The sequence below is a fragment of the Schistocerca gregaria genome, chromosome X (assembly GCF_023897955.1).
Source record: "Schistocerca gregaria isolate iqSchGreg1 chromosome X, iqSchGreg1.2, whole genome shotgun sequence".
In the NCBI taxonomy this organism is placed as follows: domain Eukaryota; kingdom Metazoa; phylum Arthropoda; class Insecta; order Orthoptera; family Acrididae; genus Schistocerca; species Schistocerca gregaria.
In genome coordinates, this window is record NC_064931.1 from 660,203,019 (window position 1) to 660,226,259 (window position 23,241).

The 23,241-nt window shown below is 43.4% G+C and overlaps 1 protein-coding gene and 1 pseudogene across 1 annotated transcript in view; both read right to left on the bottom strand.

The window, feature by feature from the left end:
* The window catches only part of LOC126298528 (uncharacterized), a 113,994-nt gene that overhangs the window by 45,807 nt on the left and 44,946 nt on the right, over positions 1–23,241 (bottom strand). The gene's annotated exons all lie outside the window — the stretch shown is intronic.
* Positions 6,591–6,708, bottom strand: LOC126299863 (5S ribosomal RNA; annotated as a pseudogene).

Sequence of the window (23,241 nt, forward strand, 5' to 3'; positions counted from 1 at the left end):
TGTGATAAAACATAGCACCAACCGAGGACAGAACCCTGGGCCTTTGGATTTTTATTCTGACACCTACTGAGCCACATAGCCACACCAACAATTCGGGAATAAAACTTAGTGTAGACCAGTACTTCAGCGTACATATTTTTTCAGTTCCTGCAACTGTATCATCGAAATTGTAAGTTTCAGAACTACTGGAAACTAAATTTGGCCAATGTATACCTCCGAAGTCATGAGCACTAAGAAGTAGCATTTTATCCATGCAGTGACCATTTGTTCGTTCACAGATACACGTCTGCCGCTATGATAGACACGGAAATCCCCCGCCACAGTACCGGGTCATACCTCTAGAGGAGCAAAGATAATTAAAACATTGTGAACACCTCTCGTAAGTGAGGACAGATTTCCGCTAACTGTTATCGAATTGCACATTCTGCGTATTAACAGAGGTATGTGGTAGTATTTAACTAAAAGTTGCTGCGATACATTTCGTCGGTATATTTCGATATTTGGGTCGGTATGTGCGCAAAATTTTCAGATGACCTTTTCTTAACAGCTATGCACTTCAAGAAAAAGGTTTAATCTTTTTATGGTGTTTCAGCTGGATTTTCAGACCACCATTTTCGTTATCCTAATCTTTTCATAATCAGAATGTAGTATTCATAACCGATATTTATTACCTTCCTTGGGCAAGCTCATGTGTCGCAGCAGTAGAAATTAACAAAGTGCACACTCAACTCCGTATGTCAGGCAGTGAGGTAAATGGCTTCGGATCCCCGCCTTTTGAATACAGATAGTCACTATTTTCACAGTCCACTGGACCACAACTATTATTTCAAAGACAAGTAAAATACGCCTGAATCGGGTATTCAAGTCAGACAAATTATGTGATCACGCTGACCAGTTTTCTACTCGTATTCGTTTTTACTAAGTTCCCTAACCCTGTTTCGAAGACAGTTTAAGTGTCACCTGATTTGCTTTACACTTATCTCTGGCTTGATCGTATTCATGTTCTAAGAATGATTCCTTTTATTTTATAATGTGATATTTCTCTCAGTATCTTCTGTATCAGTATCATCTCACAGGGATGAGAAATTTGAAGAATAAATTGTGCACAACACGAATCACGCAATTAGCGAACATAACAAAGTTTTGTACAGATGCAAATGAAAGGCTGCTAAAGAGTTTACACTAAATGAGATGTGCACTGGACGTGTGTGAATTCACTGTTGGACATCAGCTGGCCATTGTGAGACGAGTGAAATGCGCGGCGCGGACTTCACGCTTTCTCGCTGTCATCTCTCGCTGCTCGGTGTGCGCCTGCAGCTCAGCTCTAGCCAACCGCAGATGGATTTATTATGGCACAAGAAGTACACTCGCCAACAATTATAGGATCACTTTTTCGAAACCCCGTAAATTGTCTCCCACTGCGACGAATAACTTTAAAATTTGGCTCAAAGGTGCCTACCACTTCCTTTGTAATGGTGTATAAGCGTGGCACTTTGCGACGTCACCCTCGAGCTCGGAGACGCTTCAAACAGCAAGGCGTCGTAACATGTGAGAAAACGCCATAGCTGAGAAATTCATGTGAACTCTGAGGTGGGTTAATGATTTCACATTGGCATCAAATTCCACCACAGTTTTGCGCAACACCACCGCCGGTTTGTCACATAATGTAGCCACACCCCTCATACTTCAATTTCATCCCTACTTTCGACGTCTCTGCTATGGGGGTTAGAACCACGACCTCCAGCGTTGAAATCACGGATTTTTCTTATAGTTGGCCGAGGAAAACATTTCAGACACACCGCCGCTGAGTCCACACGAGAAGGCCTCAAGGCATGGCAATGAAACCACCCGTCTCCTTGGGGTGTTGATTCCTACACATTTCGCTGTTGTAATCGACAGTTAGTACTGCATTGAGCAACGAGAAGTTATTCTTCACAACCTTTGACACTGCTGACACACACGGACGTTTCAAACCTCCTCTACGGACATTGTGGGGCTGCATCCCCACTGAACGGGATCGCACTGATTTGGACTGCAGCGCGACCACAATTTTACTCTCGTGTATAGGATGGAACCACGAGGGACCGTTTAAAACCATTAAACGAAATCTATACTTTATCTGAAGCAGCAAAGTGTACTTACACTACTGGCCATTAAAATTGCTACACCAAGAAGAAATGCAGATGATAAACGGGTAGTCATTGGACAAATATATTATACTAGCACTGACCTGTGATTACATTTTCACGCAATTTGGGTGCATACATCCTGAGAAATCAGTACCCAGAACAACCACCTCTGGCCATAATAAAGGTCTTGATACGCCTGGGCATCGAGTCAAACAGAGCTTGGATAGCGTGTACAGGTACAGCTGCCCATGCACTTTCAACATGATTCCACAGTTCATCAGGAGTAGTGACTGGCGTATTGTGACGAGCCAGTTGCTCTGCCACCATTGACCAGACGTTTTCAATTGGTGAGAGATCTGGAGAACGTGCTGGCCAGGGCAGCAGTCGAACATTTTCTGTATCCAGAGAGGCCCGTACAGGACCTGCAACACGCGGTCGTGCATTATCCTGCTGAAATACAGTGTTTCGCAGGGATCGAATGAAGGGTAGAGCCACGGGTCATAACACATCTGAAATGTAACGTCCACTGTTCAAAGTGCTGTCAATGCGAACAAGAGGTGACCGAGACGTTTAACCAATGGCACTCCATACCATCACGCCAGGTGATATGCCAGTATGGCGATGACGAATACACGCTTCCAATGTGAATTCAGCGCGATGTCGCCGAACACGGATGCGACCATTATGATGCTGTAAACAGAGCCTGGATTCATCCGAAAAAATGACGTTTTGCCATTCGTGCACCCAGGTTCGTCGTTGAGTACACCATCGCAGGCGCTCCTGTCTGATGCGGCGTCAAGGGTAACCGCAGCCATGGTCTCCTAGCTGATAGTCCATGCTGCTGCAAACGTCGTCTAACTGTTCGTGCAGATGGTTGTCTTGCTAACGTCGGCATCTGTGGACTCAGGGATCGAGACGTGGCTGCACGATCCGTTACAGCCATGCGGATAAGATGCCTGTCATCTCGTCTGCTAGTGATACGAGGCCGTTGGGATCCAGCACGGCGTTCCGCATTACCCTCCTGAACCCACCGATTGCATACTCTGCTAACAGTCATTGGATCTCGACCAACGCAAGCAACAATGTCGCGATATGATAAACCGCAATCGCGATAGGCTACAATCCGACCTTTATCAAAGTCGGAAACGTGATGGTACGCATTTCTCCTCCTTACACGAGGCATCACAACAGCGTTTCACCAGGCAACGCCGGTCAACTGCTGTTTGTGTATGAGAAATCTGTTGGAAGCTTTCCTCATGTCAGCACGTTGTAGGTGTCGCCACCGCCGCCAACCTTTTGTGAATGCTCTGAAAAGGTAATCATTTGCATACCATAGCATCATCTTCCTGTCGGTTACATTTCGCGTCTGTAGCACGTCATCCTAGTGGTGTGGCAATTTTAATGGCCTTTAGTTTATGTTTTTCCAATAATTCTGTTTTTTCGAACATCCTGTGGCGTGTTCATGTGGGAGCACAACAGTAACGTGTGTTAACGAATGGCAAAGGGTGCCCTCCAAGAGCCGCCTCCTCCCTCCTCCTCCTCCCCCCTTCCCCCTCCCTCGCTCCCTACTTTGGCGATCCACTTGGTAGCACGCACGCACCTATGGTTCAAATGGCTCTGAGCAATATGGGACTTAACTTTTAAGGCCACCAGTCCCCTAGAACTTAGAACTACTTAAACCTAACTAACCTAAGGACATCACATGACTGAGGCAGGATTCGAACCTGCGACCGTGGCGGTCGCGCGGTTCCAGACTAAACCGCTCGGCAACACCGGCCGGCGCGCAAGTACCTTTGTCGAACACGTTAGAAATGCACATACCTTCAGAAATTTCGAAACAAAACAAAAACAGCCTGTCGGCTGTTCTAGCACCTGCACGTTAAGCAACCCCTTCGACACCCATAACGTGGCGTTCGCTACCTACAGGCGCTACATCAGCCGCCAGGTTTCCGACAGGTACATTTGTAACGCAGTTCAAGTTGTGTAGATGGCACTGAGGGTGTTGCTGAACTGGAGAGGGGTAAAGGGGAGGGGGGGTGAGGGAGTCTTAGAGGGACCGTTTGCCGTTTAATTCACGCACAGGTTAATGCTGCACTCCCGCGTGACCATGCCACAGGAAGGCGGAAAACAGGAGAGCTGAAAGAGCGTAAGTACCCTTTGCTGCTTCGGATCACGTTCAAATTTCGTTTAATGGTTTTAAATGGTCTCCATGGTTCCATCCTGTAAACGAGAACAAAAATTGCGGTCACGCCACACCCCAGAAGGATGAGATCATGTTCGGTGGGGATGGACCACCACAATGTCCTTAGAGAAGGGTTGAAACGTCCGACGATGTCAGCAGTGTTAAAGTTTATAAAGAACATCTTTCCGTTGCTCATCGCATTGTGAACTGTTTTCAAAGGCGAAATGTGTGGGAATCTACGCCCCCAACAAAACTGGTGAGCTCATTGTCACCTTTTATGCCACCTACTGAGGCTTTTTCGTGTCGATGCTGAATTGCGGTGTCTGAAATGGTTTCCTTGGGCCAACCATAAGAAATCCGCGAGATTTCAACGCTGGTTGTCGTGGTTCTGACCTCTATCAAAAAATGTTTAAATGTGTGTGAAATCTTATGGGACTTAACTGCTGAGGTTATCAGTCCCTAAGCTTACACACTACTTATCCTAAATTATCCTAAGGACAAACACACACACAACCATGCCCGAGGGAGGACTCAAACCTCCGCCGGGACCAACCGCACAGTCCATGACTGCAGCGCCCGAGACCGCTCGGCTAATCCCGCGCGGCCTGACCTCCATCGCAGAAGCGTCGAGAAAAGGGGTGAAATGTGGGTAGGAGTATGAGACGACCTTATGTCACACGTCAACGGTGGCGTTGGGTGGAATTGTCGTGGAATTTAATGTTAGTGTGAAATCATTAACCCACCTCACAGCTGACGAACTTCTGAGCTGTGGTCTCTTTTTCGCATGTTTTGACACCTTGCGATTTGAAGCGTCGGCGAGCTCGGGTGTAACATTGCAGGACGCCATTCGTTTGCACCGTTACAGAGGAAGCCAAATAATAAACTTATTCCTCGCAATGGGAGACAATTACGGGGTTTCGAAGAAGTGATCCTTTACTTGTGTTGCGCAGTGCAAATGGCGGAGCTCATATACACTTCAGCAATTGGCTACCCCAATTTTTTTTGACACCACTAGCAGTGTGCTACGGTACTGTGTCGCGCGGTTTCCAACGTGTACAGGATGCCGTAAAGAAACAAAAAATTAATTATCTAATTTTTTCGATGTGATTATTAAAACTTGACACCTCTTGATAATGAGGACAGTGTCTCACTACTTGTTATTGAAGCACACATTCTGCGCGTTATCGGAGACGTAAGGCAGTATTTAACTGAGACAAGTTGCTGGAATACACTATGTCGGTATATTTAGATATTTGGGTCGATGAAAAGGCTTTATTTTCTGTCGTGTTTCAACTGGATTTCCAGGCAACTAATTTATAATCACACTTTCTTATAGTGGCCATTTAAATACCACCTTGTTTATTCTACCTTTATCTGAAATTTGATCGTGTTTATATTCTAAAAATGATTACTCTTATTGTATAATCTGATATTTCTTTCGGTCTGTCTTCAGCGGTTGCACATCATATTCACAAGACAGAAATTCAGAGAGTAAGTTGTGTAGAGCACGAATCACGCAACTAGTGAACATTATAACAACGTCTTGCACCTATGCAAATACAAGGTAGCTGAAGAGTTTACACTGAATGAGTTGTGCACTGGACGTGTGTGAATTCATTGTTTAACATCAGCTCGCCGCAGTGAGGCGAGTGAAATGCTCTGTTCGAACTGCACGCTTTCTCGCAGCCACTTCACGCCACTCGGGGATCGGCTAACGTTCATCTCTAGCCAACCGCAGATGAGTTATTATAGCACATTGAATATTTATAATTCCGGACAGCCAGTTTCTCCACACACTTCGGACTTCATCCATCGCTATGGACGTTGCGATCTTTGTCATAGTATGGGGCACAGGTGGTAATATTTTATAACATTATGTTGGTACTGACTATCTTATACTTCATCCTAGTTTCATACCCATATGCTGCGACGGAAACCAGTAATTTTGAAAAAAAAAAATTACGAGACACCATAGTACTAAATGTGGAAGCATCTCCTGTTTTCAGTATATTGGGTACTTGAATTAATACTCGATGTTTTTAGTACAGGAAACATGTTCTATTTACTAAAACTACTCCTGAACAGGTCATGAAGGCCCAACGGTACCGACCGGCCGCGGTGTCATCTTCAGCCTCATCGGCGTCCTGGATGCGGATATGGAGGGGCATGTAGTCAGCACACCGCTCTCCCGGCCGTATGCCAGTTGCCGAGACCGGAGCACCTACTTCTCACTCAAGTATCTCCTCAGTTTGCCTCACAACGGCTCGGTGCACCCCGCTTGCCAACAGTGCTCGGCCGACCGAATGGTCACCCATCCTAATTCTAGCCCAGCCCGACAGCGCTTAACTTTGGTGATCTGACGGGAACCGGTGTCACCACTGCGGCAAGGCCGTCGACTTATTTTACTAGAATGGTATAATTTACTGAAAGTAGTGTCCTTCGGCTGCCACAACCTTTTCCCACTTTTCGGTAAAAACTGGAGTCCGTGACAAAAAAATTCAGTTTCTTTCGAGGTTATCCACTCATGAAGCCACTGTTCGAGATCGTTAAAAGATTTGAAGCATTGTTCAGAAACGTTATGCAGCATGGACGGAAACAAATAGTAATCGGAAGGGGGCGATGTCTGGTGAATGTGGTCGGTGGGGTAAGAGGTCACATCTAAGTCCCTTCAAGGTTTCCTTCACTCTGTTTGCAAAATGTGGTTTGGCATTATTATGAAGCACAATGACTCATGTCTGAGCATATTGCGGGCGTTTGCCTTAAAGTGAGCGACTAAAATTGAGTAATTGAGCTTTTCGTTCGTTATGCACGGTCTATTCCCATTTGATGTATGGATTAGCAAGGGGCAATAGCCGTGGTGCTGTACGTTTGCATCGAGACAGATTTCCAGAACGAAGGTGTGCCGACAGGAAGACCTTCGAAGCAATTGATCGGCGTTTTAGAGAGCACGAAACACTCCAGCCTATGACTCGCGACTGGGGAAGACCTATAACGACGAGGACACCTGCAACGTACGAGGCAATTCTTCGTGCAGTTGACGATAGCCCTAATGTCAGCGTCAGAGAAGTTGCTGCTGTACAAGGTAACGTTGACCATGTCACTGTATGGAGAGTGCTAGGGGAGAACCAGTTGTTTCTGCACCATGTACAGCGTGTGCAGGCACTATCAGCAGCTGATTGGCCTCCACGCGTACACTTCTGCGAATGGTTCATCTAACAATGTGTCAATCCATTTCAGTGCAAATGTTCTCTTTACGGATGATGCTTCATTCCAACGTGATCAAACTGTAAATTTTCACGATCAACATGTGTGGGCTGACGAAAATCCGCGCGCAATTGTGCAATCACGTCAACACAGATTTTCTGTGAACGTTTGGGCAGGCATTGTTGGTGATGTCTAGAGAAATGGTCATAAGCCAGGGGGCAAGCCGGCACCTTCCCACAAGACATTTAAATTAACAGTAACATGGACGTGGTGAATTCTACAGACTATGGCTGCAAAGTAATTTTATCGCTACAGTAACCTATGAAAGACGGGGATCTCAGTTAAAAGATGGTACTGGGGAATTTTAATGTGAAAGTAGGACGAACACTGAAGAACGATTCTTTACAGGGAAATTTTGCATAGTTCAAGACTGTCTTGGAGCAGTTTTCTATGCAAGTCTCACGCGCAAATCATTTCATCGCTGAATAACTACTTAAACTCTTACACATCTATCTAAGCATGATTACTGTACTAAAGGCTTGGCGTTTCCTGTACAGTTTTCACCCTCCCACACTTTCCCCCATTACCCAATTAACTATTCCTTGATGCCACACAATGTGAATTCTACAGACCATGGCTGCAAAATAATTTTCTCTCTCTTCTTATCAAGTTCTATCGTATTTTTATTTCCATTTCGAATCAGTTTCTCTTCATTAGATATTCAAATTATCCATCTAATCTTTGGCATTGTTCTCTAATTCATTACAACAGCTTCTATACTCTTCTTAGCTTCGGGTATGATTTAATTGAGACGGATCATAAACTTAATAAATTTTCGGAGTATAAGCCTTAACACATTCTTCCAGAAGGAAACAGCCAGAAAATGGACTTGCCAAGAACCAACTGAAATTGCCTGTTTGATAAAACAAAGAAACTGTTCAAAACATTGTGGCCCTGATCACCATAAGAATTTTAAGTGATCACAGACTAGCAAAAGTCAAGTAAAAATAATGAACAAGTCAGAAACAAACGTTCTTGAAGGAAGAAGTCCGAAATGAAGGTTATGATAATTTGTCTATGAAACGCTAGGTATACCAGCCTACACTAAGACAAAAGATCGGGACAATAGCCAATGAAGATTATGGAAACTTACGGAAAGGATACTTTCTTTAACAGCTATTTAGCCAAATAGCAGAAGACGTTACAAGTATGAAGCAAGCAGAAAATATATCTCAAATGAAAATATAGTGATTGTGCACTAGTATGAATTTCCCCCTTAAAGAATTCAAAACCCAAGGGTCACACAGTCATATGGACGTAAGGGTAATAAAAGCAAGTTTTATGAACTCCAGACATAATTTAAACAACTTTGATATTATCAAGAAGTTAAACAATTTAAGTAACATAACGGATTTAGATACAACAAAGAAAGCAAATTCGGAAGTTGTGAAAATTTGATTTTGAAGCATGGTACATCAGAGAAAATTTTGGCAGATTTAAGAATATGATCTTCATAATGGACGATTCTTAATCCAGTTGGTCGGCCTTACGTGTTGCATTGTCTACGGAAACGTACTGGGAGAAGATCAGCTTTTGTAATACATTAGTTGCCAGCACGACTACTATAGCGTTATTGCTCTGTGTGGTGCCGCAGCGGTTAAGGCACTGGTCTGCGCTTGTGTTCTGTCTCAGATGACGTTGACATTGCAAGATGGTGAAGTGGTCGAACATTGGACTCAGATTCGGGAAGACTGCGATTCAAAACCCCGTGTCGATATCCCAATTTTGGCTTTCCGTGGTTTTTCTAGTTCTCTTGAGGCAAGTTCAAATGGTTCAAATGGCTCTGAGCACTATAGGACTTAACACCTGAGGTCATCAGTCCCCTAGAACTTCGAACTACTTAAACCTAACTAACCTAAGGACATCACACACCTCCATGCCCGAGGCAGTATTCGAACCTGCGAGCGTAGCGATCGCGCGGTTCCAGACTGAAGTGCTGAGAACCACTCGGCCACAGCTGCCAGCTTGAGGCAAGTGCTAGGACTGTTCCGTTGAAAAGGACACGGTCGATCTCCTTTCCATCCTATCCCAGTTTGTGTTCCATCTCTAATGATATCGTCGGCGGGAAGTTAAATTACAGTGTGGTATGACTCCCGTAGTTGATAGTATAATTGGAATAATATCAACATTATCATGATGCCATATGTCCTTGACTTCCTCAGCCAGTTTGCTTTTGTATATTTGTTGTATTGGGTATGGTTATTTCGATTAGTTGTGTTGATTTCTTCTTTTTATTGGTGAGTGTGATGTCAGGTTTGTTATGTGGTGGTGTTTTATCTGTTATAATGGTTCTGTTCCAGTATAATTTGTATTCATCATTCTCCAGTACATTTTGTGGTGCATACTTGTATGTGGGAACGTGTTTTATAAGTTTATGTTGTAAGGCAAGCTGTTGATGTATTTTTGCTACATTGTCATGTCTTCTGGGGTATTTTGTATTCGCTAGTATTGTACGTCCGCTTGTGATGTTATCGACTGTTTCTATTTGTTGTTTACAAAGTCTGCATTTATCTGTTGTGGTATTGGGATCTTTAATAATATGCTTGCTGTAATATCTGGTGTTTATTGTTTGATCCTGTATTGCAATCATGAATCCTTCCGTCTCACTGTTTATACTGCCTTTTCTTAGCCACTTGTTGGATGCGTATTGATCGATGTGCGGCTGTGTTAGATGATACGGGTGCTTGCCATGTAGTGTTTTCTTTTTCCAATTTACTTTCTTCGTATCTGTTTATGTTATGTGATCTAAAGGGTTGTAGAAGTGGTTATGAAATTGCAGTGGTGTAGCCGATGTATTTATATGAGTGATTGATTTGTGTATTTTGCTAGTTTCTGCTCGTTCTAGAAAGAATTTTCTTAAATTGTCTACCTGTCCATAATGTAGGTTTTTTTTCGATAAATCCCCTTCCTCCTTCCTTTCTGCTTAATGTGAATCTTTCTGTTGCTGAATGTATGTGATGTGTTCTATATTTGTGGCATTGTGATCGTTTAACTGTATTGAGTGCTTCTAGGTCTGTGTTACTCCATTTCGCTACTCAAAATGAGTAGGTCAATATTAGTATAGCATAAGTATTTATAGCTTTTGTCTTTTTTCTTGCTGTCAATTCTGTTTTCAGTATTTTTGTTAGTCTTTGTCTATATTTTTCTTTTAGTTCTTTAATATTTGTATTATCTATTCCTATTTTTTGTCTGTATCTTAGATATTTATGGGCATCTGTTTTATCCATCGCTTCTATGCAGTCGCCGTGGTTATCCAATATGTAATAATCTTGTTTAGCGTGTTTTCCCTTGACTATGCTATTTTTATTACATTTGTCTCTTCCAAAAGCCATATTTATATCATTGCTGAATACTTCTGATATCTTTAGTAATTGGTTGAGTTGATTTGTTGCTGCCAGTAGTTTTACATCATCCACGTATAGTAAATGTGCGATTTTGTGTGGGTATGTTCCACTAACATTGTATCCATAATTTGTATTATTTAGCATGTTGGATAGTGGGTTCAGAGTAAGGCAGAACCATAAAGGACTAAAGTCTCCTTGGCATATTCCACGCTTTATCTATATTGGTTGTGATGTGATATTATTTGAATGTTTGGTTATTAAGTGTGGTTTTCCAATTTTTCATTACTATGTTTAGGAACTGTATCAATTTAGGATCTACTTTGTATATTTCCAATACTTGTAGTAACCGTGAGTGGGGTACAGTATCAAAAGCTTTTTGGCAATCAATGTGTGAGTAGTGTAGCTACCTTTGTTTAGATTTAGCTCACCTCTGCATCTATTGTCAGTTGCTCTTCACATCCTCGTGCTCCTTTGCAACAGCCTTTTTGTTCTTCATTTATAATTTTGTTCTTTGTTGTGTCAATTTCTGTGTAATGACTGAAGTTAATATTTTGTATATTGTTGGTAGGCATGTTATGGGGCGATATTTCGCTGGGTTTGCTGTGTCTGCTTGATCTTTAGGTTTCAGATAAGTTATTCCATGTGTAAGTGTGTCAGGGAATGTGTATGGGTCTGCAATGTAACTTAATTTAGTTAGATGTGAATGTGTTGAGGTGAACTTCATTAGCCAGAAATTTGCTATTTTATCTTTTCGAGGGGCTTTCCAATTGTGAGTAGAATTAATTGCTTGGGTGACTTCATATTGCAAAATTATCACTTCAGGCATTTGTGGTCTCATCTTGTATGTGTTTCTGCTTGTATCCACCGTGCATGCCTGTTATGTTGTACCGGGTTTAACCATATGTTGCTCCAGAAGTGTTCCATGTCTTATGTTTGGTGGATTGTCTTTTTGTAATGTGTGTTATCTATTGTCTGGTAAAATTTCTTTTGGTTTGTGGTGAATGTTTGGTTTTGTTTCCTTCTATTTTCACTTTTTTTGTATCTTCTAAGTCGTTTGGCCAATGCTCGTAATTTCTGCTTCTTTCCATCTAATTGCTTTATCGCTTCTTGTTGTGAGATTTTACCTAACCTTTTTCGTTTTTTGTTTGATATTTCATTTCTTATAAATTGTGTTAGCTGTCCGATGTCTTCTCAGTTTTTCTATTCTGATCTGTAGCCTGTGTTGCCATGCTGGTTTTGTGGGTTTCTTCTGTGTGTAGGTTGGTTCTGATCTCTGCCTAGTGTGTATATTTAGTGTAGTGAGTGCTCCTATATAAACCAGTAGTTTTAACTCTTCCACAGTTGTGTTTTCATTTATTTTGTTGTGTTGATAGTTTTTATTGTTGTTTCGACTTGTGGGTTATTTGGCGGTCTATGCAAGAATGGTCTAATGTCTGTATTTGTGTCTTTGTATTCTATATATGTCAGCTGAAATTTTTCTTCTATATCTAACATGTGTCACTTCGTGTTCTATTTGTGCTAGTTCTGGTGGCTGTCTTAAGATTTCGTTTTCCTCTGATTGTTTAATTGATGCGTGTTCTTTGTTTGTTTGCTCTGGGATGTTTGAGTCCATTACTGTATTTTCTTCTTCTTCTGGTTGCACATTATTTTGTTCCAGTATTTGTTGTACTTGTTTGATGTTTTCTAATTCTGACTGGGATATCCTGTTATTTTTGATTATTACACGGATCTGATCAGCTAATTGTTGTTCTGTTAAAAATTTTAATTCTGGGCATCTGGTAATAAATGTTGTGTATACTTGTGATCTGTATCCAGTTGTGTTGGTTCCTAGGTTTGTTGCTTGGTAGTAACAGAGCATGAGGTGTCGATTAACTTCATCTGACCATCTCATCCTCTGTCTGTTTTCCTTCTAGGGTGGTTGCAGGAAGCATATCCTGAAAAACACCTTTATTTGGATTTAAATCATTTTCCAGTTGGCTAGCAGTGTCATTACCATCGTGGGCGGGCATAGGGTTCAAGCGTCGTCCCCGACCATGACGGCGCTTGTCCGAGGCTTCTTTATTTCTGTCTTGAACCAACTAATCGCACTAGAAGGGGGGTTAGCCCTATTAGTGGTTTGTTCTTTTCGTCGCCTTTTACGACTGGCAGAACATACCGGGGGCCTATTCTCTTTCCGGGCCTCCACGGGGTTTATTATTATTATTATTATTATTATTATTATTATTATTATTATTATCAGGAGCAGCAGTAGTATTGCAGTTATGGGAGTGAAAAATTGGCAGATCACCAAGCAGATGTTATTTGAGACAAAGTCCACGCACATCTCTCTTAAATTGTCCACTTTTACGACTGTTACTGTAGAGAATGATCGCTGTCAGATACAAATTAACTTTCACAGGAGGAAAAGAAAGGACATATAGAAATACGTTTTGCCAAGTGCAAATGGTATTTCATCTAAGGTTGGTCTGAGGAAGAACTCTGGCATTACTTTTGCGTGTAAAAAAATAACAAGTCGTTCAGAGATTCCCCTCTTATCTAGCAGTATGAGTTGATTCTGAGAAAGGTAGGAAATTTTGTATTTAATGTTCCGCCGACTTCAAGTTCATTAGAGACGAATCAAAGCCTGCACTGGGCAAGGATAGCGCAAGAAATACACCTCAAGTCTTTGGTCATTTAGGGAAACAAAAGATAGCTTTTATCAGGTTAGCCGTCGAAGATTTGGATCACTTTCCTCCTTAATGTAGTCCAGCGCCTAACCACTGCGTTATCTCGTTGTGTCTGATTTCCAGGTTGGAGGAAAACAAGCGCCTGCCTAAACGCAAAGCACATCTATTTAAAAAATCAGCTAAAAATTCGCTTGGCGTCTTTCTAAGAGTGTCTCCACTGCTTTCGATCTGATTATGTAAGTACAGACCAGATGTGGTATGAATTCAAAGAAATATAATCGACAGCATGTGAGAGAAATATACCGCATAAATCAATAAGCGATGATACTGATCCCCATGGTACACAAAACGGATCAGAACACTTTTGCAGAAGCAATTAAAAAGGTATGCTAAATTTAAAAGAACGCAAAATCCCCAGCATCGCTGATGTTTTACAGAAGTTTGAAATTTAGCGTGAACTTAAATGCGAAATGGTTTTAATAGTTTTCACAACGAAACACTGTTTCCAAATCTGGCAGAAAACCCGAAGAGATGATAGCCATTTGTAAAGTATACCAGCGGCGAGACAGTACTTTCAACTGAACGATAAAAATGGTGTCACTGATGACAGTGCCTCTAAAGCAGTCATTAAATACGGTTTTCCGAAACTCCTTCACCAAAGAAGAATTAAATGTTCCAGAAATCTAACCTAGAACGACTGCCAACATGAGTAGCTTAGAACTAGATATCTTCGACATAGCGAAGCAGCTTAAATTACTTAATAAAGGCAAGGCCTCCGGTCGAGGCTGTGTATCATCCAGGTTCCTTTCAGAGAATGCTGAAACAATAGCTTCGCACTTAGAAATTATATACATCAGCTTTCTCATCGAAAATTCCGTACCTAAGGAGTGGAAAGTTGCACAAATCACACCAATATCCAAGAAAGAAAATAGGAGTAATCCGCTGAATTACACAACCCGATCACTAGCGTGAATTTGCAGTAGGTTTTTGGAACATATACCGTTTTTCAACATTATGAATTACCTCGAAGAAAATATTTATTGACAAATAGCCAGCACTTATTTAGAAAGTATCGTTCTTGTGATATACGACAAGCTCTTTATTCTTAAGAAGTAATGAGCGCTATAACTAGGGGATGTCGAATTCATTCCAAATTTATAGACTTCCAAAAGCTTTTTGACTCCGTTCCTCAGAAGCGTCGTCTTACCAAATTGCGCGCCTATGGAGTATCGCCTCAGTTGTGTTACTGGATACGTGGGTATCTCTGAGAAAGGTCACATTTCGTAATAATTGATGTGAATTAATTGAGTAAAACAGAAGTAATATCTGTCATACTTTAAGGAAGTTATAGGCCCTCTGCTGTCCTTTATCTACATGAACGATTTAGGAGACAATTTGAGTAGCCTCTTTGTTCGCAGATGAGGCAGTCATTTACCGTCAGGAAAAGTAATTAGATGATCAAAGTCAATTGCTGAATGATTTAGGCAAAATATCTGTGCGGTTCTAAAGTGGTAATTGACTCTAAACAATTAAAAGTGTTAAGTCATCCGAATGAGCACTAAAAGGAATCTTCTAAATTTCAGTCACACTATAAATCACACAAATCTAAAGGCTAAATACATAAGGATACTTAGGGATCACAATTGAAAATAACTTTAATTGGAATTATCACATAGAAAATGTTGTGGAGAAAGCAAACCGAAGACTGATTCATTGGTAGAACACCAAGAAAATGCAACAGGTCTCTGAAGAGACTGCTTACACCATGCTTGTCCGCCCTCTTCTGGAGTACTGTTGTGTGGTGTGGGATCCGCAAAAGATGGGAATGGCGGAGACATCGAAAAAGTTCAAAAAAAGGGCAGCTCGTTTTGCATTATCGAAAAATGGGGAAGAGCGCCACAGACATGTTACATGAATTGGGATGGCAATCATTACGACAAAGGCGTTTTTCGTTGCAGCAGGGTCTTCTCGTGGAAAAACCCTCACTAACTTTCTCCTCCAATTGAGAAAATATTCTGTTGGCGCCCACCTACATAGGAAGTAATGATCATCGTGATAAAGTAAGAGAAATTAGAGTTCTTACAGAAAGATTTAAGTGCTCGCTTTTCCCGCGCGCCATTCGGGAGTGGAACGGTAGAGAAATAGCTTGAAGATGGTTCGATGTATCCTCTGCCAGACAATTGTGAATTGCAGAGTAATCATGTAGAGGCAGATGTAGATACCTACAATATAATCTTTTAAAGTAAGGTATTGTGCCATCAAACAGATAAACTGAGTAATTAGGTTTCCCCAGCGTACTGAATAATCTAGCGGACTTGGGTATACAGTGAGATGAATTCCACGCCTTCGATTGGATTTTCGAACAGCTTTGTGACTTAACTGACTCAGGTTTTTATCAGCTAGACACACTGTCCAGCATTACGATAGACGCGTCAGTGAGATTTATCCCACAGTTAAGGTAGTTGTAAAGCGTCCGGAATGTTTCAGCATGAAGAGAATTACCATACTGACTAATCGTGTCATACGGTCCTTGTGTAATAGGTAAGGGAGGATTTCATGACCCAAGAGTAACAAAAGCATGAAAAAAGGAGGTCAAACTGTTTATGCGGATCGCAGATACACTTAAATCCATCCTTGATAAAATATATGTATCTGACATTAAACTGTAAAATCTTTTCTCTTCTGTCAATTGTTTCCGAAACACAGATGCCCTCATGAAACCAAGATATTTGCCTGCCAACTAAAGAATGCTAGTCCAAATGATCAATTTTCGTTTTACGCGGACGATTTAATGCCTGCGTAACCAAGACAGAGTCAAGATGTTAACGACTAAGTCCACAAGGAAAATAGCGTACAACAGCGATCTACTACTACATTGTCATTTCACTAGATACACTGAAGACAGCAGAAAATCGGAAACATTATTAAATTACCCAAGCTAGTGGGAACGTGTTCGCAGTTACAGGGAAATAACGTTCAACCGGTGGAACGCACGGCTGCTGCCCTAGTTCCAGGAAAGCAAGCGGAAAGTTGAGCGCCAAAGAATCAGTGCGTGATAATGCGTCGTGAAGGCAGTGGAACGTCCATAAAATTTGGACATGAGTGCCAAAGAAGAGTATTGGAACCACCACAGATCATACGTGCAAATCTAGAGCTCCTGGTCTCTGCAGGCACAGATTTATCCGTTTTATGAGCCACCTGCTTTTAGCGCCCACAGTTAAATCCTCCGAATGAACTACAAGCGGTAGCGCTACACTTCTAATGAAGGAAAGTATGAAATACTGAAATGTTCTGTCATGACAAGCAGGAGAGATGCGGAGAAAAGAATTCAGATTCTTTTAACATTGACACCATTACAGGAGAAAAACTAGCTCTCTAGGAAAACGATGAATGATCGAATAGGCTCTAACTTCGCCCCTTGAATCAAGAACTCACCTCAGATTACAACAATTAATCTTATGGAAACTACACTCCTGGAAATGGAAAAAAGGAACACATTGACACCGGTGTGTCAGACCCACCATACTTGCTTCCGACACTGCGAGAGGGCTGTACAAGCAATGATCACACGCACGGCACAGCGGACACACCAGGAACCGCGGTGTTAGCCGTCGATTGGCGCTAGCTGCGCAGCATTTGTGCACCGCCGCCGTCAGTGTCAGCCAGTTTGCCGTGGCATACGGAGCTCCATCGCAGTCTTTAACACTGGTAGCATGCCGTGACAGCGTGGACGTGAACCGTATGTGCAGTTGACGGACTTTGAGCGAGGGCGTATAGTGGGCATGCGGGAGGCCGGGTGGACGTACCGCCGAATTGCTCAACACGTGGGGCGTGAGGTCTCCACAGTACATCGATGTTGTCGCCAGTGGTCGGCGGAAGGTGCACGTGCCCGTCGACCTGGGACCGGACCGCAGCAACGCACGGATGCACGCCAAGACCGTAGGATCCTACGCAGTGCCGTAGGGGACCGCACCGCCACTTCCCAGCAAATTAGGGACACTGTTGCTCCTGGGGTATCGGCGAGGACCATTCGCAACCGTCTCCATGAAGCTGGGCTACGGTCCCGCACACCGTTAGGCCGTCTCACGCCCCAACATCGTGCAGCCCGCCTCCAGTGGTGTCGCGACAGGCGTGAATGGAGAGACGAATGGAGACGTGTCGTCTTCAGCGATGAGAGTCGCTTCTGCCTTGGTGCCAATGATGGTCGTATGCGTGTTTGGCGCCGTGCAGGTGAGCGCCACAATCAGGACTGCATACGACCGAGGCACACAGGGCCAACACCCGGCATCATGGTGTGGGGAGCGATCTCCTACACTGGCCGTACACCTCTGGTGATCGTCGAGGGGACACTGAATAGTGCACGGTACATCCAAACCGTCATCGAACCCATCGTTCTACCATTCCTAGACCGGCAAGGGAACTTGCTGTTCCAACAGGACAATGCACGTCCGCATGTATGCCGTGCCACCCAACGTGCTCTAGAAGGTGTAAGTCAACTACCCTGGCCAGCAAGATCTCCGGATCTGTCCCCCATTGAGCATGTTTGGGACTGGATGAAGCGTTGTCTCACGCGGTCTGCACGTCCAGCACGAACGCTGGTCCAACTGAGGCGCCAGGTGGAAATGGCATGGCAAGCCGTTCCACAGGACTACATCCAGCATCTCTACGATCGTCTCCATGGGAGAATAGCAGCCTGCATTGCTGCGAAAGGTGGATATACACTGTACTAGTGCCGACATTGTGCATGCTCTGTTGCCTGTGTCTATGTGCCTGTGGTTCTGTCAGTGTGATCATGTGATGTATCTGACCCCAGGAATGTGTCAAAGTTTCCCCTTCCTGGGACAATGAATTCACGGTGTTCTTATTTCAATTTCCAGGAGTGTAATTAGATGGACCAGACAATGAACTGAAATTCCGCTCATCGTGGATGCAATTCTAATACGAGGGTCATTTAAAGTCTTGTACACTACGCATGCGCGACCGTTACGGTGGTGTGATCAATTTGAAATTCATGTCAGTTCTGAGCGAGACTTCAGGCTTGACGGTCGTACCCGTTAGTGCTGCTTCGTCTGGTTATCTTGAGTAGTTCATATTTAAAATGGAAGCTGAAATCAAGTCAGGTCGGATTACACGTAGTTAGCGTGGGAAGAACCCAGCGGAAATTTACAACGCTTTAAGAGACATATGCGAAAATAGTGTACTCAATCGAAGCGGGGTATTACGGTGATCTGGTTGTTTCTGTGAAAGTCGGGTAAGGACTGAGGACAACACAAGAAGTTTAAGGTCATCAACTACAACAGACTACACCCCCAGGATATTGTTAATGACATTTTGGTAGAGGATTGACTAAACGCATGAAAGAGGGTTGCATATGAGGCCAGAAAGTTACTTCAGTTTACAGAACCGTAACTGAAAAGTTGAAGTTGAGAAAAGTTGCTACCAGATGAGTTCCGCATGATCTGAATGAAGATGAGAAAGCAGGTTGCAAAAGAATAGCAGGAGAATTTCTCCAACATTATCGAACAGAAGAACAGTTTGTGAAAACGACTGTTGCACTTGAGACGTGGATAAGATATTTTGAACCAGAACTGAAGACTCAATTGTCACAGTCGTAAAGTTCAGACACTCCACCCCCGAAAAAACTCCGCCAACAAATGTTAAACTTATTATGATTTTTGAATATGATGTGAATGGAGTCAGAGCTACAAATACAGTGCGCAAGGGGACGTCTGTAACGTGCGTGTACTACAAGCCGCTTCTGCATAATGTTTTTTGTCGGAAAATTAGTCAAAGAGGGCCGTACATGCTTGCAGCTGGTGTCCTCATTTTGTGCGATAATGCAAGACTGCGTATTGCCCTACTAGTGAGAAACGCTCAACAAAAATGGAGGGGGAGTACCTTCTCACCCACCATACTGTCCTGATATGAGCCCATCAAACTCATATGCTTCCCAAACTGAAGAAACAACTCCATAGAAGACGTTTTGATAAGCTGATCAAGCTTCCAGTGAGGTGCCCCAGTAATCAGATCAAAAGTGAAGGTGCTCTGTCTTGAATACAAAAGTTGCCAAATACGGCCGGCCAGCGTGTGGCCAAGCGGTTCTAGGCGCTTCAGTGTGGAACCGCGCGACCGCTACGGTCGCAGGTTCGAATCCTGCCTGGGGCATGGACGTGTGTGATGTCCTTAGATTAGTTAGGTTTAAGTAGTTCTAAGTTCTAGGGGACTGCTGACCTCAGATGTTAAGTCCCATAGTGCTCAGAGCCATTTGAACCTTTTTTTTTCCAAAAACGTTTGGAAGCTGTCATAAGCAAGAAAGAATATACTACAGAAGGCCTGTAAAGGTATTTTGTAAAATAAATTATTTTCTTCAAGTCTATCTTACAGTATGCTGAACTTTCAAATGAGCTTCGAATATACTGTGTTGGCTCATTCGACGATATGACATGAAAATATAATAGGTTACCGACCTCTCAACCATCCCGACTGGGCCCTGCAAAGTATTCCCCATGTTGTGCTATGTGAAAATTAATCTTTAATTTATTCTCAATTACACAGAATGAGGTGCCGCAGTGATTAAGGCACTGGTCCGCATGTGAACAAACACTCAAATCTCTATCTAGCCAACTAGGTTTGGGTCTGCGTCTGTTTCCTTAAATCAATTGAGACGAATGCTGCGCTGTTCTTGTTCTGATATTTACTCAGCCGCTAACCTACCTACCTACCTACAATACAAACAGGGTTTTAACTCTCATTGTCGTCACATTAATTTATGAAACTGTCTCTTAGGGTTTACTAGTGTAACATATTTAGCACTTTTCCTTTTGCATTTTTAACAACTGAAGCCGTTATAGTGAATTTCCAATGGGTTCGAACATAAGGCTTTGTAACAATTTAGTGTGCACAAAGCGCTTGAAATTCGATTCGGCTGTAGAAAATGAGCTACAAGTAAAAGAAAAGCATATATTCTATACACTGATGAGAGGTCGGTGGTTCTTTGGCGCGGAGCTGACGTCCGATAGCGTCCCAGATGTGTTCCATAGGGCTCGGATTAGGGGAATCTGGTGCCCAATACATCAACGTGATTTTGCTATCGTGATCCTCATACAACTTTCGTGTAACTATGACCTTGTTAGACAGACAGTTATCCGGTTGGACGGTGCCATCGCCGTCGAGGATGACACCAAGCATGAAGGGACGCATATGGTCCACAATGTTCACGTAGTCCACAGCTGTGATAGTATCTTCGATTACTACTACAGATTCCGCGGAAACCGAGGTTACTTTCTCTCAATAGCATAATACTGGCCGCACTGGCATACCTCCGTAGGGCGGTGTACGTTTCGAGCAGCCGTTCGCCCCGTTGACTAAGTATCCGGACATGACCATTGGCCTGGCGTAGCAAGAAACTTAATTCATCAGACCAGGCGACATCTTCCTATTGATCCACGGTCCAATCCCGATGGTGCCGTCTCCACTGAAATCTTAATTGACGATGTCGTTGCACCAGAATACGAGGGTGAGTCACATTAAAACGTTAAATTTTTTTTTAAATATTATTCATTGTGCAGAAGTGGAACAAAGCTATGTCACTTTTCAACATCATCTCCCCCTCGCTCAATGCAAGTCCCCCAGCGCTTACAAAGTGCACAAATTCCTTCAGAAAAAAATTCTTTTGGTAGTCCGCGCAACCACTCATGCACCGCGTGGCGTACCTCTTCATCAGAACGGAACTGCTTGCCTCCCATTGCGTCTTTGAGTGGTCAAAACATGTGGAAATCACTTGGGGCAAGGTCTGTTGAGTACGGTGGATGAGGAAGACACTCAAAATGCAGGTCTGTGATTCTTGCAACTGTTGTACGGGCAGTGTACGGCCTTGCATTGTCATGTTGCAAAAGGACACCTGCTGACAGCAACCCACGTCGCTTTGATTTGATTGCAGGCCGCAGATTTTTTAGGAGATCTGTGTATGATGCACTGGTGACAGTGGTCCCTCTAGGCATGTAATGCTCCAAAATGACGCCTTTTTCGTCCCAAAATAGTCAACATAACCTTCCCTGCTGATGGTTCTGTTCGAAACTTCTTTCGTTTTGGTGATGAGGAATGACGCCATTCCTTGCTCGCTCTCTTCGTTTCCAGTTGGTGGAAGTGAAGTTTCGTCCCCAGTAACGATTTTTGCAAGGAAGCCGTCGCCTTGTTCTAAGCGTCGAGGGAGGTCTTCACAAGCATCAACATATCGTTCTCTTATTTCAGGAGTCAGCTGCCGTGGCACCCATCTTGCCGACACTTTGTGAAACTGGAGCACATCATGCACAATGTGGTGTGCTGACCCACGACTAATCTGTAAACATGCTGCAATGTCATTCAGTGTCACTCGGCGGTTTTCGTTTACTATGTCTTCAAATGCTGCAATGTTCTGTGGAGTCACAACTCTTTGTGCCTGACCTGGACGACGAGCATCTTCCACTGAAGTCACACCATTTGCTAACATCCTACTCCATTCGTAGACTTTGTCACAGCATAAACATGAATCACCGTTCTGAACCTTCACTCGTCGATGAATGTCAATAGGTTTCACATCTTCACTACGCAAAAACTGAATAACAGAACGCTGTTCTTCCTTGGTGCAAGTCGCAAGTGGGGCGGCCATCTTTATACTGATACTGCGACGGTATGTGTGCATCGGCACTATGCTGCCACCTACAGGCCATTCTGCACGCTGTTTGTAGCAAGCTTACCAAATTACGGGATAACGGCGCGAAATTTCGATTTGTTATTACAAATTTAAGGCTTTCATTTGACTCACCCTCGTAGGAACACGTAGGGGTCGTCTGGTTACGAGCTACTTTCTATTTAGGCTTAACGGTTCGATCTGGAAGACTTGTACCTATACCAGCATTATACTCTTATCAAACCTACCACAGATCCCCGCCTATCCCACTTAGAAGAGCGCTTGACGTCCACCACCTTTCCACCTACTCGTGGTTTCACCACCCTTTAATAGCTCTTCATAGATGCTCGCGGCTGTAGCACATGAAGAACCGATTAGCTTCACCGTTTCTGAGACGTTAGTTCACAAGCGAGGGGCCCTAACAATCTCCCGTTCGGCAAAGATGCTATTGTCGGTGAATTTACCATTTGTGGCTCGTATCCTAGCTAGAATGAATTCTCATCCTCTCTACTCCGTATATATGCTTTTATTGCCACTTCACATGCCCATAGCTTCACTAGGTGGTATTCACTCTCGCGTGGGCATTGGACATAATGTTTTGGTTCGTCAGCGGATATTTTTATGTCGCTGACTTTTACACAATTCAAGTGTTAGAGCTGATTCTCGGGACCATCCGACCGCAGTGTCATCCTCAGTGTAGGATGCGGATAGGAGGGACGTGGGGTCAGCACACCGCTCTCCCGGTCGTTATTATGGTGTTCTTGACCGAAGCCGCTACTATTCGGTCGAGTAGCTCCTCAATTTGCTTCATGAGGCTGAGTGCAACCCGAAAAATGGCCACAGCGCATGGCGGCCTGGATGGTCACCAATCCAAGTGCCGTTCACGCCCGACAGCGCTTAACTTCGGTAATCTCACGGGAACCGGTGTATCCACTGCCCTTTACAGCATATAAGGGGCGATTAAATATTTTCAGTCAGAGAATTACTG